The following is a 14,977-nucleotide window of genomic DNA, read 5'->3' on the forward strand; positions in this document are numbered from 1 at the left end:
TTTGACACAGTGCATGCAAGCATGAGCAGAGTAAGGGGCACAGGAAGAAGCAGATTCACTGCTGAGCAAGGAACCCCACAAGGGGCTCAATCCCACGACCCTGGGATTATGACCTGAGTTAAAGGCAGGTGCTTAACTGACTGAGCCACCCAGATGCCCTGGAATCTGGCATTTTTCATTGTTGCAATGCAAGAAATAAAGCATATATACATAGAGTAAACTAATATTATTAGTTTAGTTTTATTATAGCTATTATATTTGTTTGTGTAGCTAAGTACCAGTTTCGTAGAGAGGGTACTGAGAACAAAACTCAGAATAATTAAATGCACCTCCTAACATTGCTGTCATCATCATTAATTTATGCTAATTCTGATCTTTTATTTTTGACATTTAATAATTACCATTCATTAATATATTAATTATATGCCAAACAGTAAAATAAATGATAATACTCTTATTTAATCTTCCCACCAACACTGTCAATATGTATCCTAACTATCTTGCCTAATACCTATTTATATCATTGATCAGAATACCTATAATGTTTCTCAGGACTCAGTGGAGTAATGGAAGAAATTTAGTGTCCCTTTACATTCAATATATCATTTGCTCCTGAAGAGTAGGTTGATTATGCAATGCGCCAGTGAGTTGTCACAGCATTCCTAAAGCAGAATTGAAAAGTACACAATTCTTTCTATATATACACACATACCATATCACCGTTTCTCCTTTTTTTTTTTTAAAGATTTTATTTGTTTATTTGACAGAGATCACAAGTGGGCAGAGAGAGAGAGAGGGAAAAGCAGGCTCCCCACTGAGCAGAGAGCCTGATGTGGGGCTCGATCCCAGGACCTTGAGATCATGACCTGAGCCGAAGACAGAGGCTTGACCCACTGAGTCACCCAGGCACCCCCCATATCATCTATTCTACCTTTGACACATCCTTCTTATCCTCAGCTCCTGCCCCTCCCCACCTTGTCCTCCTCCTCTTCTTCTCCCAACCCTGGAAGCCTTTCTCCCGTCCTTGAAGTCATCTTTTGTTTACCTTCTCAGTGTGAGAGTCATGTGTCTTGTTTATCAACATACAAGACATATCTGAGCACATTCAACTTAATTACAACTATGATGACTTCTGTGCAGTTCAGGGTCTAGGCCTGTTCTCTACATGAATTTCCAGTAAGCTCACCCAACCCCCCAAACTGGTTCCTCTCCTCTCCTAGTTTTAAACATCTCAGCAAATGAAAGGATGTAATTGAGCAGTCATCCACCCAGTTATTCAAATCACAAACTTAGAAATCATCCTTGATTCTTCTTTTTATCTCTCCTCAGCATCCTAACCATTACCTCTACCTCCAAATCTTTACCCCCAAAACATATTCTGAATCTACTTCTCCCATTTGTCACTTCTCCCACATGTGTCTAAGTGATCACCATCTCTTCCTTAGATACTAATAGTACCATTCTAAAGATCTCCCTGCTTCCACTCTTGCCACTTTATGTTTCAAGTTTACCTGACATCTAGATGATCTTCTAAAAATGTAAATTATTTGATCTCACCTCACCTTCCTGCTCAAAACTGTCCAGTGGCTTCTTAATGCATTTAGAATAAAACCCAAATTATATACCCTGGCCTAAAAGGCTCTATATGAACCAAACCTGCATTTATCTCCCATCTGATCTTCTCATCTTCCATCCCTTTCTCTAGTGTGTTTTCTTTTTTTTTTTTTTTAAGATTTTATTTATTTATTTGACAGAGAGAGATCACAAGCAGGCAGAGAGGCAGGCAGAGAGAGAGAGAGAAGGAAGCAGGCTCCCGGCTGAGCAGAGAGCCCGATGCGGGGCTCGATCCCAGGACCCTGGGATCATGACCTGAGCCGAAGGCAGCGGCTTAACCCACTGAGCCACCCAGGCGCCCCTCTAGTGTGTTTTCTTAATAGTTTTATTTTTCACTTGCTTACTTGTGCTACTATGTGTGTGAGCATTATGATTTACATAGCATTTAATAATCTAGACCACTACATATCTAATCCAGAGGGGAAACCTCTTTGGACAGTTGGCCATTAAAAATTGAGAGGAAACCCATACATCTGTGGTCAGTTGATTTTGGACAGAAGCGTCAAGACCAGGCAGCTGGGAAAGAATAGTTTTTCAACAGATGGTACTGAGACAATTAGATATCTATCTACATACAAAAGAATGAATTTCAGCCCCTACCTCACATCATATACAAAAACTAACTCATAATGTATCAGAGGCCTAAATGTAAGAGATAAACTATAAACCTTAGAGAAGGAAGCATAGGAGTAAATATTCATGACTTTGGATTACACAGCAGATTTTAAATATGATATCAAAAGCACAAGAAACCAAAGGAAAAAAATGATAATTCATCAATTGCATCAATATTAATAACTTTCATGTGCAAAGGACACTACCAAGAAAGTGAAAAGACAGTTGTCCAAATGGGAACTGAATGGGAAAAATATTTGCAAATCATATATATGATAAGAGTCTAGGGTACAGAATATCTAAACAACTCTTACAATTAATAAAAAAATAACCCAATTAAAAAGGGAGCAAAGAATTTGAATAGGTATTTCTCCAGAGTAGATCACCAAGTGACCCACGAATTTCCAGTAAGCTGGAACATATGCAAAGATGCTCAACATTATTAGCCATTAGGAAAAATGTGAATTAAAACAGCAATGACATACTAACAACTCACACTGCCAGGGTGGCTACAATGAAAAAAATAACAGAAGTTAACAAATTTTGACAAGAATGTGAAGACAACTGCTGATGGGAATATAAAATTGTGCAGCTATGGTGGAGAAATATTTGGCCATTCTGAAATGGTCCAGAAATGCTCCAAATGCTAAATATGAATGCTCCAAATGCTAAATATGGAGCTACCAGCAATTCTACTCCTAGGTATATACCCAGGAGGATTGATAAACATATGCTCAGGGGTACCTGGGTGGCTCAGTTGGTTAAGCATCCAACTCTTGGTTTTAATTCAGGTCATGATCTCGGGGTTTTGAAATCAAGCCCCACGTCATGTCCATGTCAGGCTCTGCACTCAACAGGGAGTCTGCTTGACATTCTCTTCCTCCTCTCTCCCTTTGCCCCTCCCCCTCAAAATAAAGAAATAAATCTTCTTAAATAATCATATGTTCATACAAAAGCTTGTACATGAACGTTTATAGCAGTATAACTTATAATAGTGAAATACAATCCAAATGTCCACCAACTGATGAATGGATAAATAAAATTCCATTATATATTCATATAGTGCAGTATTATTCAGTCATTAAAAGGAATGAAGTACTAGTGTGCCTGGGTGGCTCAATGGGTTAAGCATTTGCCTTCAGCTCAGGTCATGGTCCCAGTGTCCTGGGATTGAGTCCCACATCAGGCTCCTTGCTCAGTGGGGAGCCTGCTTCTCCCGCTGCCTGCTGCTTCCATTGCTTATGTGTGCTCCCTCTCTCTCTAACAAATAAAAAAAATAAAATCTTTTTAAAAAAAGGAATGAAGTACTGATACATGCTACAACATAGAAAAATATAGAAAACACTATACTAAATGGGTGAAGTAAGGCACAAAATGCTGTATATGATTCCATTTATATAAGATGTCCAAATTAGGCAAAAACATAGAGACAGGAAGTAGATTAGTGGTTGCCAGGGGTTGAGGAAAGGAAGGAATAGGGAATGACTATTAATGGGCAAAGGGTACCTTTTGGGGTAACAAAAGTGTTCGGTAGTTACATGGGGGAAAAACAGAGCCTTTCCCCTAAGGTGAGGAACAAGACAAGGATGTCTCCTCTTACCGCTTTTATTTGATGTACTACTAGAAGTCCGAGCTGCAGTAATCAGACAACAAAAAGAAACAAAGGGCATCCAGATTGGTAAGGAAAAAGTAAAACTTACACTATTTGCAGATGACACGATACTGTATATAGAAAACCTGAAAGACTCCACCAGAAAACTACTAGGACTGATAAACAAATTCAGTAAAGTCACAGGATACAAAATCAGTCAACAGAAATCTGTTGTATTTCCATACACCAATAATGAAGTAGCAGAAAGTGAAATTAAGAAAACAATCCCATTTGCACCAAAAATCGTGAGATACCTAAGAATAAATTTAACTAAAGAAATGAAAGAACTGTACTCTAAAAACTACAAAACACAGAAGGAAGAAATCCAAGGCAATACAAAGAAATGAAAAAAACGTTCCGTGCTCATGGATTAGAAGAACTATATATATATTGTTAAAATGTCTGTACTACACAAAGCAATCTACATATTTAATGTAATCCCTATCCAAAAAATCCAATGGCATTTTCCCCAGAACCAGAACAAATAATCCTAAAATTTGTATGGAACCATGAAAGACCCCAAACAGCTAAAACAATCTTGAAAAAGAAAAGCAAAGGTGGAAACACCACAATTCTAGACTTCAAGTTATATTCCAAAGCTATAGTAATCAAAATGGTATGGTACTGGCACAAAAATAGACACACAGATCAATGGAATAGAATAGAAAATCTGGATATAATCCCATAACTATATGGTCAATTAATCTTTGACAAAGTAGGAAAGAATATCCAATGAGAATTCTTCAACAAATGTTGTTGGGAAAACTGGACAGTAACATGCAAAAGAATGAAACTGGACCTCTTTCTTACAGCATTCACAAAAATAGACTCTAAATGATTAAAGACCTGTGAGACCTGAAAGCATAAAAATTCTATAAGAGGACACAGACAGTAATTTCTCTGACATTGGCTATAGCAACCTATTTTTCTAGATAGATGCCCTAATGCAAGGGAAACAAAAGCAAAAATAAAGTATTAGGACCACATCAAAATAAAAAGCTTCTGCTCTGTGAAGGAAACAGTCAATAAAATTAAAAGGCAACCTACTGAATGGAAGAAGATATTTGCAGATAACATATCCAATAATGGGTTAGTATCCAAAATATATAAAGAACTCAACTCTTGGGGCACCCGGGTGGCTCAGTGGGTTAAGCCTCTGCCTTCAGCTCAGGTCATGGTCTCAGGATCCTGGGATTGAGCCCTGCATCGGGCTCTCTGCTCAGCAGGGAGCCTGCTTTCCCCTCTCTCTCTCCCTGCCTCTCTGCCTACTTGTGATCTCTTTCTGTCAAATAAATAAAATCTTTTTAAAAATTTAAAAAAAAGAACACCAAAAAGAACAAAAAATCCAATTTTAAAAATCAGCAGAAGGCATGAACAGACATTTCTCTAAAGAAGACGTATAGATGGTCAAAACATAAAAAGATGCACAACATCGTTTATCATCAGGGAAATGCCAATCAAAACCACGATGAGCTACCACCTCCCACCTGTCAGAATGGCTAAAATCAAAACCACGGGAAACAACAGGTGCTGGCAAGGATGTGGAGAAAATGGAACCATTGTGCATTGTTGGTGGGAATGCAAACTGGTGCAGCCACTCTGGAAAATAGTATGGAGTTTCCTCAAAAACTTAAAAATAGAGCTACTCTATGACCCAGCAGAATCACTTCTGGATATTTACTCAAAGAATACAAAAACACTAATTCAAAGGATGCATACATCCCTACATTTATGGCAATATTATTTACAACAGCCAAAATACGTCATTAATTGGTCATTAATTGGTGAATAGATAAAGAAGAAGAAAAATAATGGAATATTGCTCAGCCATAAAAAAGAATGAGATCTTGCCGTTTGCACCAACATGCTTGGAGCTAGAGAGTACAATGCTAAGTGAAATAAGTCAGTCAGAGAAAGACAAATACCATCTGATTTCACTCATAATGTGGAATTTAAGAAAAAAAAAAACAAGTAAACAAAGAGGGGAAAAAAGAGAGAAAGACAAACCAAGGAACGTACTCTTAACTATAGAGAACTGATGGTTACCAAAGAGGAGGTGGGTAAGGGGATGGATGAAACAGGTGACGGGGATTAAGGAGTGCACTTGGTGTGATGAGCACTGGGTGATTCAAATTAAAAAAATATTCTGGACTTAGATAATAGTAATGATTGCATAACTTCATGAATATGCTGAAACCATTGAATTGTACACTTCAAAATGGTGAATATTATAGTAAGTTGACTAAAACATTACAAAATAAAAAATGTCTACAGAAAATGTCAAAAATTCATTATGTATATGAATCTGGAGCCCATGAGAAAGGTCATACTAGAGATATAAATTTAGGAGAGATTGAAATATTGACGGTCTATAAAGTATTGAGTATGTGTTTCTGTTTGCAGATATGACTGAGTGTGAGGAAAATCCTATGGACTCCACAGAACAACCACTAAAACTTAGAATTGAATTTAATAATGTCCCAGGATATAGATCATATACAAAAATCCATTCTATATTTATATACTACAGCAAGCAATGGAAAATGAAATTAAAACACTATTTTATAATTTTTGAAAACACAAAATACTTATAAATAAATTTAACAAAAGGTGTATAAAACCTCTACACTGAAAATTATAAAACAATGTTGAGAGAAATTAAACAAAATTTAAATCAGTGAAGAAATACACCATGTTCGTGGTGCGGAAAATAAGAGATTTATGTATTAGTATCTGCCCCCAGTTCCTGACACAGGTTCCTGAAACCCTTGTTAATAGGGATGGTAGGAGAATCTTTTTCTTTCTTTCTTTTTTTTTTTTTAATTTGACAGAGAGAGATCACAAGTAGATGGAGAGGCAGGCAGAGAGAGAGAGAGATAGAGGGAAGCCCAGGAGAATCTTTTTCTAACTTTTAGTCTTTGGCCCCAGTTTTGGGCACAGAGCTCCTAAAACCTTTGTAACTTAGTACTAGAAATAGCTTTTGTTCTAATATTTAGTCTCTGACCCCAGTTCTTGACATAGGGATCAACAAATAGATGATTAGAACTGAAGAGAAACCCTAGAAACAGACTCCTATACAGTCGTTTGATTTTCAACAAAGATGCCAAAGCAATTTAATACAGAAAGGAAAATCTTTTCAACAAATTATGCTAGAACAAATAAATATCAGTATGGGGGAAAAAATGAACATTAACACCTATCTAACATCATATACAAAAATTAATTCTGGACCTGTCGTGGACCCAACATAAAACTAAATCCGTGAAGCATCTGAAAAGATAGGAAAATATCTTTGTGATTTGTAGGTAAGCAAGGTTTCTTAGAATACAGGCTCGTCCAGCCATAGAAAAATAGGCTAGAAAGGGAGAGAGATGGCACAAGGGGTACAAACTATTAGTTATAAGATGAGTTAGTTCTGGAGATGTAATGTACAGCATGGTGACCAAGGTTAATTATCCTGTATTAAGTAGAAATTCTGGAGATGAAACATATACTAACTGGAATGAGAATTTTACTCAACGAGCTCAACCATCAGATTGGAGCATGCAGAAGAATCATGAACTTTAAAGTTAGCTAAATTGAGATTATTCAGTGTGAGGAATAGTAAGGGAAAAAAGAAAAAAAAAGAATGAAGAAAGGCGAAAAGAGCACCAGAGAGGACTCCACTGAACAAGCAGGAATGCGTGAAACCGAACTGGATGTGCCAATGAAGTTGTTCTGTGGTTGCTGATTTGCAGAGTCTGGAACCCTCAGTATCGAGCCATGCAGGCACATTGAAGGTCTGAAGCCATGCAGGCACAATGAAGCACGTTGCTTCCTCTAGAAGCACACTGGTTGGGTCTGCGCCACAGCCCCACCCCAGATGTGACTCGCCTTGGTTTCCTCATTTGTAATACAGTGAATAATAACAATCCTACCTCTTGCGAAGGAAGGCTGCGAAGGTGCAGTGAGAGAATCCACACGAAGTTCTGAGAATAGCGCGAGGTAGATGTTAGTTATGATCAAGTTTGTTGACTAAAGACTTGCGCCTGAAAATCTCCCCCTGGGTATATTCATGCCCAGGTACTCTGGGGCTAAGTAAGTTTAGCCTCGAAAGGCCTTTCTTCTCTCTGATCCAGCAAATCACAGAAATAGATGGGGATAGTCAAGTGGATGGCAGACGGTGGTTTGCAGGACTTACACAGAATCCGAACTAAGAGCATTTGAAGTCCTATTGTCCTTTTCCCAACCAGTGTGTTTCTCTCCGTCTGCCTCCCTGTGTCTTTTTCTTTTTGAGGGTACCTTTTTCTTGTTCTAGTATTTGCCTCGAATCTCTTTCTTTACTTTTCTACACCCCTGCCCGCACCTTTTAAAATTGTGAAATGCTACCAACACAGAGAAAATTAGAATAAAAATCACCAGGGTACCCATGGCCAGGTTTTATCAAATATTGCCATTTTACCTATTTGCACACACTTATGTACATACACATACACACTCACACATCCACGAAAGAGATAGAATTATTTGGCAATTTAAAAAAAATTATATAAATGATATCATATGGTATTATTTACTTTGCAACTTGCCTTTTTAGGTCAACATTGTGTTTTTGAGATTTATATGTGTTGATTTATGAAGCGCTACTTCATCCATTTTAATTGTTATATGAATATAATGACATTTTTCTATTTATCCTTTAGTTGATAGGCATTTAAGTCTCCCCTTTTCTATTTTTCCTCTGTAACAAGCAATGCTGCAATGAATATGGTTGTCCACATCTCCTATGTACAAGTGCAAGGGATCCTTGGACTCCGTGGACCACACATTTAATAGCAAGGGTCAAGGGTTTATATCTAAAAGTGGAATTGTTTTGCCCGTCTTCAACTATGCTAGGATTTTCTAAGTGGTTCCTCAAAGTGGTTGCACCAACTTACCCTACACCAGAGATGTATAAAAATACATGTTCTATAAGGCATCTGGGTGGCTCAGTTGGTTAGCCTCTGACTTGATTTCAGCTCAAGTCATGACTTCAGGGTCATGAGATCGAGCCACATGTTTGGCTCTGCACTCAGTGGTGAGTCGGCTTAGGATTTTCTCTCTCTCCCTCTCTTTCTGCTCTTCCCCTCTCTCTAAAAAGGAAAAAAAAAAAGATATGTTAAAAAAAAGTTTTTCTGCTTCCTTGCCAATAGTCCATAAGATCAGATATTACAATTTCTGCCCACTTGATGAACATCAAAGCGTTATCTCACAATTTTCACATCATTTCCCTGACTATTTGTATTAAACATGAACTCACTAGGTTTAAACATGTAGATTTAGGGGTACCTGAATGGCTTAGTCAGTTAAGCATTTGGTTCTTGGTTTCACCTCTGGTCATGATCTCAGGGTCCCATGATCTAGCCTCGAGTTGGGCTCCCTGCTCAGTGGGGAGTCTGAGGATTCTCTCCTTCTGCCCCTCCCCCCAACAGTCTCCACCCCCAAAATAAATAAATAAATCCTTTTTTAAAATGTAGATTTATTACTTTGTTTTCATACAAGTTGCTGGGTAAGTTGTCCTGGGCTGGTCCTTAATAGCTACTTAATAATGCCATCTAGGACTCTGGCTTAGTTTGCTCACTCTTTCTTCCTTTCTTCTTTTGTTACTTCCTTAAGATTTTTTTTTTTTTTTTGAGAGAGAGAAAGAGAGAGAGAGTGAGAGAGTGCACTGGTGGGGGGCGGAGTGGGGCAGAAGGAGAAGGGGAGGGAGAAGGAGAGAAGCAAATTCCCTACCAGACACAGAGCCTTTGCAGGTCTTGATCTCACAACCCTCCTTGCACCGGGATGGTAGAAAGCTACCTATCATCAGAAACAGGGAATTTAAGGCCAAAAAAGGATGTTTAAAAAAAAAAAACAAGGGGCGCCTGGGTGGCTCAGTGGTTAAGCCGCTGTCTTCGGCTCAGGTCATGATCTCAGGGTCCTGGGATCGAGTCCTGCATCGGGCTCTCTGCTCAGCGTGGAGCCTGCTTCTCTCTCTCTCTCTCTGCCTGCCTGTCCATCTACTTATGATTTCTCTCTGTCAAATAAATAAATAAAATCTTAAAAAAAAAAAACAAAACTTAATTCTTCACCATTTTACTACCCTAGCCCAATCTCTTTTGTCTTGTCAATTCTTCACAAATATATTGTTTCTTTGCCCAAAAAATATAAAAGCTTCTTGCTCTGATCACTTCTTCAAATCTTGTATCTTTGTGGGGCTCCTGTATGTATGTACATAATTCAATTTATTTTTCTCCAACTAATCTTTTTATGGGGGGGGCGGGTGTCTCAACCAAGAACCTGGAAGGTTAAAGGGAAAATTATTTTCCTCCCCTGCATCTTTGATACCTTAGTATCAAAGATGACCAGAAATAGCTTTGCAGCTTCTATAGTACAGCAGGCAAACGAGACAGGTGTTGGAGGTTGAGACTGGGTCACACTACCTTCATTTGCTACCTCACACCTTTCTGTACACACCCTTCTTTCCCTTACATGGAGCATGTTTGCCTCATCTAAAGAAGAAAACCACAAAGTTTTTTTTTTTTTTAAGATTTTATTTATTCATTTGACGGAGAGAGATCACAAGTAGGCAGAGAGGCAGGCAGAGAGAGAGAGAGGAGGAAGCAGGCTCCCTGCTGAGCAGAGAGCCCAATGCGGGACTCGATCCCAGGACCCTGGGATCATGACCTGAGCTGAAGGCAGTGGCTTAACCCACTGAGCCACCCAGGTGCCCCAGAAAACCACAAAGTTTTATCCACGGACCTTGCCCAGCTTCACATCCTAGACATCTCTGGAGGAGTTCCACTCTCTCCCTTAGGCATGAACTTGGTTCATAGTCCTGCAACCCATAAGCTTAAAGCCAAGTTGCTCCTGATCAGAACATCTAATATACAGTGGTGGGGAACTCCAGGGTAACTATAGTGAAAACTCCCACTCAGCGAAGGGGGAGAATGGGAAATTACAGCAGTTACTGATCTTTAAAAATTATTAAATCCTGCTAGACAATTACTAAGTCTTACTAGACAGGAGCAGTGAGGATTCCCTGCCCCGGTGGAAAAGAAATTTCCTGGATGAGCCAGTCTGGCAGTCACTGGTCTTCTCCCTGAGATAAACCCAAACCCATTATCCCCTCCATCATTGGAGATTAGACCCTCCTATTCCTGCTAGTACTGTTTGGGAGCCCAGAGATTGCTTTAGGGTTCAACAGCCATAGGCTGTGCCATGCTTTGGATTTTGTTTATTTTCTTCTTTGTTTTTTTTTTAGTAAACACAGTTCTCTCTTAAACCTAGGAGTTTTTTTGGATTATCATTTTCCAGTTAATTCTTCCTGCAAGTAAACACAGCCAAGACTTTTTCCAGATAGTCTTTGGACCTGAGAATTTTTGGCTCTTAGGCTGGCCTTAGTGCTCTGCCAATCCCCCACTCCCAGAAATTAATGACCCTAGCCTTGAGGCAATTCTTAAGAATAGGCAGGAAAACAACACCCTTAATCCCATCTTCTTCCACTGGCATTCCTTCTTTGTTAGGGGAAGCATTCTAAAAGTGAAGGTACTGAATAAAGCTCTGGACACCCAGTCTTCTGTTTTGCTGGGCCTGTTGCTTCACAAGCCCCTTCTCTCTGGACCCGAGGATGAGGGCTGGGACTGAAGCAGTAGACTGTCAGTCTCACCAGGCACCCCTGTCCAGGACTGCAGGCTTAAGACCACAGAGCCTCTCCTAGCCCTGCAGTCATCCAAATTCTCTTCCCCTTCTGTGCGCATACCGGCTTGTTTGAGTCTCAGATAGCACCACTTTCACTGACCTCTGCTCCAAGTGGCAAGACTAAGAGCAAAAGCTGAGGTCTTACAGTGCCCCAAAGGCCTGCATGTTCTCATTTCCTTCCCCACCACACACTTTTCAATCACTTTTTACTATCCTCCTCTTTTTGCCTCCTTTCTCTTTCGTGAACACACTTGGGATGCTCCTGCTTGCGCAGTGTCACCCAGGTAGCCTCATGGTTCCCTCTCTCACTTCCTCTGAACCCTTGCTTACCTGTCACATTATCAGAGTCCCCTTTCTGACCACCTCAACATAAAAGGAAATCCCATCCTTGGAAATTCCTGTCTCCCTTACTCTTTGCGATTTTTTCCCTACAATCCTTTACAGGTTTACATTGCACATTATGTGTTTCTTATCTGTTCCGCCACTAGAATACACACTCGGTGAAGGCAGGGGACTTTTTTCCCTTTTACTCACTACTGTATCTCATGTTTCTAGAACAATGTCTGGCATGTGGTAGTGGCAATAGTAGAAATTCACACTAACTTAAAAAAAGAAAAAAAAAACTCTGCATATGTCAGCGTTCTGAAAGTTCCTTGTAATTCACCAGCACACAAAAGACGCGGTTAGCATGTAATATATACCCCAAAGTGTGACAGGTGGCATTCTACCCCAGTGTTTCATCACCACACATCACCACACACAGATGTGACCAGCTTTTCAGTCTAAAATGGTTCTTGATTCCTTGGTACCTTCTAGCCTACTTCTTCTTAACTAATTCCATAATTTTCTTTCTTTCTTTCTTTCTTTTTTCCCAGCTTCTCATTTCTGATAAAATTCAACATCAGTTAGGAACACTTTCAGCTGCAGGTAACCAAACACATCAGTGTGGCTGTTAATGAGATGGAGGACTATTTGTCACAGGAAGTTTGGAGATAGGTAGGGAGTCCAGGCGTGGTACCATGCACTCTCTGGGTCCAGGCGTCTTCCATGTTACCACACTTTTTTAAGTGTTTAGACCTATATCCCCATGATGGTTGCCTATTAGACACAATATAGCCACTACATTTGTATCCTTTGGACCCACATAATAAGTAGGAAGAAAGAAAAGAGGGCATTAGCTGTATCATTAATGGAAAAAAATTTCAAGAAATCTCCAGTATTTTAATTTTTGTCTGCATGGACAGAACTAATGCCACATGGTCAGTTCAGTATGCAAGGAAATCGGAGAAAGTGAATATTTTTAGCTGGAAACATTGCTACATGAAACAAAATCTGGGGTCTGACAATAAGGAAGAAGAAGAGAATAGTTATTAGGTAAACCACAGAAAAGTGTCATTGTTTTCCTCCTGTGTGAATTGCTGTTTGCACATTTTGTCTGTTTTTAATTGGGTTATTTATTATCATCTCATTAATTTTTTAGGGGTCCATTGTGTAATTAGGATAATTCTTTGTTGATTTTATGCATAACAACTAGTTTCTAACATTCACTTTTTCATTCTTTTTGAAATAAAATGTGGTAAAATAAACATAAAATTTACCATCTTACTTATTTTTTTAAAGATTTTATTTATTTATTTGACAGACGGAGATCACACATAGGCAGAGAGGCAGGCAGAAAGAGGGGGAAGCAGGCTTCCTGCCAAGCAGAGAGCCCAATGCGGGGCTGGACCCCAGGACCCTGAGACCATGACCTGAGCTGAAGGCAGAGGCTTAACCCACTGAGCCACCCAGGCACCCCTACCATCTTAATTATTTTTAAGTGTACAATCCAGTGGCATTTGGTACAACCACACTGTTGTTACTTACCCATCCACAGGGCTCTTGTAATCTTGCAAAATGGAAACTTGGTGCCTATTTAGTAACTCTCCGTGAATTCATCATCCATTCTTTTCTTTTCTTTTTTTTAAAGTAAGCCGTAGGCCCCAAATGGGTCTTGAACTCAAGACCCTGAGATCAAGAATCACATGCTCTACTGACTGAGCCTGCCAGGCACCCCCATCATTCATTCATTCTTACATTTATTCACTGGAATTAGAAACCTGTTTGTTACCACAGTACAGCATAGCCTATTCTGACTAACATGGGTGGCAAGAGTAAAAGAAGAGACCAGATACAGAGCTATTTTAATAGTTGAGGTGATAGCTGGAAGAAGCTAGAATAATGGGATTTATGATAAGTTCTGAGTTCCTCAGAGACTGGATGTGGAGTTCTCTGAGGGTGACTCACAGGACTTTGGCTTGAAGAACTGGCAGTATTATCATCTGAGAGAGGATATAGTAACTGTGCAGGAGACTCTTTGGTTGCCTAATCCAAGGAGAAAAGATCCTCTTTCTCCTTAGTAACAGAAGCCTGCATTTTCACCAGGTGTATTACTGTCCAGAGTAAAAGTTTGCAGTTTTCCGGCATTCCTTGCAGCTACTTAAGGCCATGTGATTAAGGCCAGTGAAAGCTAAGTGAACATATTTTGTGGAATTTCTAGTTGTTTCCTTCCTTCCTTCCTTCCTTCCTTCCTCTTTCTTTTCTTTCTTTCTTTCCGAATTTCTAGTTCTTTTTTTTTTAAGAATTTATTTATTTATTTGACACAGAGAGATCTCAAGTAGGCAGAGAGGCAGGCAGAGAGAGAGAGAGAGAGAGGAGGAAGCAGGCTCCCCACTGAGAAGAGAGCCCGACGCGGGACCCGATCCCAGGACCCCGGGATCATGACCCGAGCCGAAGGCAGTGGCTCAATCCACTGAGCCACCCAGGCGCCCCCAGAATTTCTAGTTCTTTAAATGGAGGGGACTACGACCCTCTCCTGTCCTTTCTTCTTCCTGCTTCCTAAATCTTGAGCAGTCTTCAAGGACCAAGGGACCATGCATGCAAACAGCAAAACACCAAGAGAGACGGAGCTGTGGAACTATCCTATGAGTGAAAAATAAACCTCCATGTTGCTTAAACCACTTGCATAACTGAAAGTTTGTGCCTCTTGACCAGCATCTCTCCCTTTTCCTCCTCGCCCAGCCCCTGGCAACCATCATCTACTCTCCTCTTCTGCGAATCCGACTATTTGCAATTCCATTCTTCTGCTATTGCAGTTCCTTCTGGCTGAGGCATTCTTTTACTGCAGCTTCGCATGACTCAACTCTATTATTTCTACCCCACTTAGGTCTGCGGTCACCTTCCTCAGCTCCCTAGTTTGGGGTGGGGGTGCCTTCCTTCTGGGCTCCATGGCAATAACACCCTGCAGATATCTCTACCATAAGGTTTGTTGGCTGTTTGCCTATGTCTCCCCCTAAAGATTCAGTCATGTCTTCTTAGCATGAGAAGTATTCAGTAATATTCACTAAACTTAGAGATGAG

The sequence above is a fragment of the Neovison vison genome, chromosome 4 (genome assembly GCF_020171115.1).
Source record: "Neovison vison isolate M4711 chromosome 4, ASM_NN_V1, whole genome shotgun sequence".
Lineage (NCBI taxonomy): Eukaryota > Metazoa > Chordata > Mammalia > Carnivora > Mustelidae > Neogale > Neogale vison.